The following is a 4,192-nucleotide window of genomic DNA, read 5'->3' as shown; positions in this document are numbered from 1 at the left end:
AGTGTTGGTGATCAAACTTGGGGCAAAGGGCATGCAAGGCACGTGCTCTGCCACCTGAGACATATTCCAGACCCCAAGTCTTGTTTCTCTTGACGTTACAACTATCCAAGAGACAGTGAATTCTCTATACTCTATAAATCGTTTCCTTAAAACTACTATTGTCTATTTTCTATTTTGATGAATTGTCTGTGTACCTTATTTGATAAATTTAATAAATTTAAGCTCTTAAAAGCAGCAATCATATACTATTCATCTTTCTCTGTGCCTATAATTCTGCCTCATACACTACAGAGATTCAGTACAGATGACATCTATTTATTTTATTTACTTATTCAGTTAATTTTTATTTTCTTGGTCAGGGCATTTCTCCCTGCACCTCCCTTTTTAGTTCCTTCTATGAGGTACCTGGATAGTGAGCCTTACTGAAAAATAATTCCCAATCCTAGTAATTAAAATACTTATATAGTTGTTCTATAGTTGATCCACAATAAGTTCCAGAGAATCACAGCACTGTTTTCTGTTGCTTTCATGAATGAGACAAGATGACTAAAAATAGACAATCTAGTGCTTGCTTCCACAACACATTTACTAAAATTGGAACAATACAGAGAAGATCAGCATGGCCCCTCGCAAGGATGACACGCAAATTCGTGAAGAGTTCCATATTTTTCCATCCCACCTTCTCCAGATGGAATCCCAGTGACCACGAGCTTCTACAAGCATGGCTCTGGCATGCGGGCACCAGGACATTTTTTCCGAACTGCAGTGGGGCTGCCCTGACTCCCAGGCAACCTCTGATTCTGGAAGTCACGCCCAGAACTCGCCCCCCAGCGCCATCTTACAGCACACAGCAACAAAGAAGAAAACTGGCTGGAGGGCCCCACAGCTGCAGGAGAATGCTCCAGGCCCCAAACAGAGCTGATATCACCGGGAGGTTCGAGATGGGATAGGTGCTGCTGTCCCACCTTCTCCAGATGGAATCTCGGTGACCATGAGCTTCTACAAGCATGGCTCTGGCATGCGGGTAGCAGGACATTTTTTTCCTAACTATGTGGCCATGGCCGTGACATTTCCTTATATGCAAAGTGATCAATGGAAAGTAAATGATCCTGCCAAAGAAGCAGGGTGGGACGGGGGATGGGGGGATACTGGCACCCGTGGTGGTGGAAAATGGGCACTGGTGGAGGGATGGGTGTTTGATCATTGGACAATTGAAACCCAAGCACAAAAATTTGTAAATCTACAACTGTACCTCGTGGTGTTTCACTAACACATTTTTTTTTAAAAAATGCAAATGATGGAGAATGGGCGCTGGTGGAGGGATGGGTACTGGATCATTGTATAACTGAAAACCAAGCACAAAAATTTGTAAGTCTACAACTGTATCTCATGGTGTTTCACTAATAAATCGTTTAAAAATAAATAAATAAATAAATAAAAATAGACAATCTAACCAATGTGGTTTTTTCAAAGAAAAAAAAAAAGAAAACTCCAACATGCCATTATTTCCTCCAAAACTCCAAGAAATATCAGAATACCCACATATAATGTTCCATGTCTCAAAATTCTTTTCACCTACTTTCCTTTAGAATGTGCCCTAAAATCTGTACTCAATACCCATATACTTCAAAATGTCACAAAAACTCTGTGTTTGGAGTTTGCTTAGCAACATTGAAAGATACAATATAGATTTATCCCACACTATTTCTCTAGAATGAGATTTTAAAAGGCAAAGGAGGCAAAATTGTCTAAGACTCTACTTATATACTTCTTAATTCAATCTAACTCCTCTAACACATGTGTGAAAAGGAAATGCATTCTCATGGTTAAAAAATTGAAGTCTAAACATGATTTTGAGTCTCATGCCACACCTGGAGATGCTCATGTGTTACTCCTGGCTCTGCTCTCAAGGATTACTCCTATGGGCCTGGGGACCACATGGGATGCCATATGGGATGGAACCCAAGTCCCTTGCTTGCAAAACAAGTACACTATCTGCTATACTATTTCTCCGGCTCAAAACTTTTTTTTTTGTTCATTTGTTTTTTGTGTTTTGGCCATACTTTATTGTGCTCTGGACTTACTCCTGGCTCAGTGCTCAGGAATCACTCTTGGCAGGACTCAGGGATTGTATAAGGTGCTGGAGATCTAACCTGGGTCAGCCATGTTCAAGGCAAGTACTTAAACTGCTGTACTATTTCTCCAACCTCTCTAATGCTTTAACCACTAAATATTATTCCTTGAAAATTCCTTGAAAATTCTTTCCTATTTTCCAGTTTTTCCCCTTCATAGAGTGTTTGTAAGCATGTATCATAATTAACACAACTTACAATTTGTAGTTTGTATCCATGGTGTTTATTTCGAATATTTTGCTATTATAGAGTTCAGTGAAGAAATTTGTACGTAGTGCTTTGCAGCCACGCAGTCCGGAAAGCATCCTGGAGTGTGGCAGGGGCTGGATAGTGGAGGTAGTGGAGGTAGTGGTCTGCCAGTGAAGTATTTATCTGGTACCGGTAGGGTGGGTCTTCTGTGTGGAATCCCTATTACACATCATAATACCCAACTTTCAGGTTTGTCACACAATATTTGATAGGGTTCAAATATGGTTTGAACTATGGGAACACCTGCAAGGGCGATTAGAGGCTGCCCTAAAAGCCTTTATCCCTCTCGGAGAGCCTGGCAAGCTACAAAGAGTATCCTTCCCACACAGCAGAGCATGGCAAACTATCTGTGGTATATCTGATATGCCAAAATCAGTAAATCCAATGGGTCTCATTCCCCTGACCCTGAAAGAGCCACTAATACGGCAGCATTAAGAAGGATGAGAAAGGAGAGGCTGATAAAATCTCAAGGATGAACGAGGCTGCCAAAAAGAAGAAAGACAAAAATGACTGTCTGTACTTTCAATGCATGCAAGCTGGCATCAGATGCATCCATCGAGGACCTGATGGTACAAGTGCAAAAAACCAAGTACAACATCATTGGTCTGACTGAGACAAGAAGGCATCAATCACATCATGCCGTTTTTGACACTGGAGAATAACTGTTCCTTGGAACATGCGACAAAAGAGGCATCGGTGGTGTCGGTGTCCTTGTCAACATGAACTTGGCCATAAGCATTAATTCATTTAAATGCCTAACAACCCAGATTGGACAATTACACTTGAATAGATGTGGCTCACTGCCGGCAGTTTCTATCTTCCTTGTCTACGCACCAACATCCAATTATGATGAAGGAGAAATTGAAAAGTTCTACATGGAGCTGGAGAAGTTCTATAAAGAAGACCACACCTTCTACAAGATCATTGTCGGAGATTTCAATGCCAAGAATGGACCGAGAAGATCAGCCAAAGAACTCCACATTGGGACCCATGGCTTAGAATGGAACAAACAGGGTGAGAGACTGTCTGAGTTCATCATGTCGACCAAGACCATTTATGGTAACTCACAGTTCCAGAAGGCCTAATCTAAACGTTGGACACGGGAGTCTCCCGGTGGATGGTTCCACAGCGAAATTGGCCACATAATATTCAATCGATGTTTTTGCCTGACGTCACTGTTGTCCCAAAATTCCAAACTGGATCGGACCACTGTCTCCTTCATGCAAAATTCTACTTCACGGAGTGGGGAGAAAGGGCTACAAAGTTTAGGAAAAAAACTCCCAGAACAACAACCAACTGGGAGCTCTTTGGCACTATTGCGGCAACATGGTAAGATGCTGTCGTTGACAACATTGACGAGGAATATGATCGACTAGTTCTGCACCTCCATGATTGTGCGAGGAATGCCGAGAGAGATAGCCACAAAAAAAAAACACCTGTCTTTGAAAACTCTTGAGCTCACTCGCCAACGTGGCTTGGCGCGAGCCTCAGGCAACTGCAAGTGAACGTCTGAGCTCACGAAGCAGTGCAGAGATGTGATCAAGGAAGACCTCAAAGAGAGAAGGGCAGCAGTGCTGGCTGATGTGGCAGAAGCTGGGAAAAGCATTCATAACACCGGCTGTCCTTCGCCAACTACAGGACCAAGATGTTTGCCCTCCGACATTCTGATGGATCTATCACATCCTCCAGAAGGGCAATGGAGAATATTATCCATGACTCCTACTCGGATCTCTTTGAGACCCACATCCACCTGCCCACACATCAAATTCCGCAGGATGAATATGTCGCTCCCAACATTCTCCCTTCTGAAA

At 42.5% G+C, this 4,192-nt stretch overlaps 1 non-coding gene across 1 annotated transcript; it reads left to right on the top strand.

The window, feature by feature from the left end:
• The first annotated feature begins 564 nt into the window (after positions 1-564).
• Positions 565-670, top strand: LOC130033917 (U6 spliceosomal RNA). Its single transcript, XR_008794021.1, has one exon. It is a non-coding gene; the product is annotated as a U6 spliceosomal RNA (small nuclear RNA).
• Positions 671-4,192: the final 3,522 nt, after the last annotated feature.

Source organism: Sorex fumeus, unplaced genomic scaffold (genome assembly GCF_029834395.1).
Source record: "Sorex fumeus unplaced genomic scaffold, SorFum_2.1 ptg000054l, whole genome shotgun sequence".
NCBI classification, from domain to species: domain Eukaryota; kingdom Metazoa; phylum Chordata; class Mammalia; order Eulipotyphla; family Soricidae; genus Sorex; species Sorex fumeus.
This window is presented reverse-complemented; position numbering and strand designations above follow the sequence as displayed.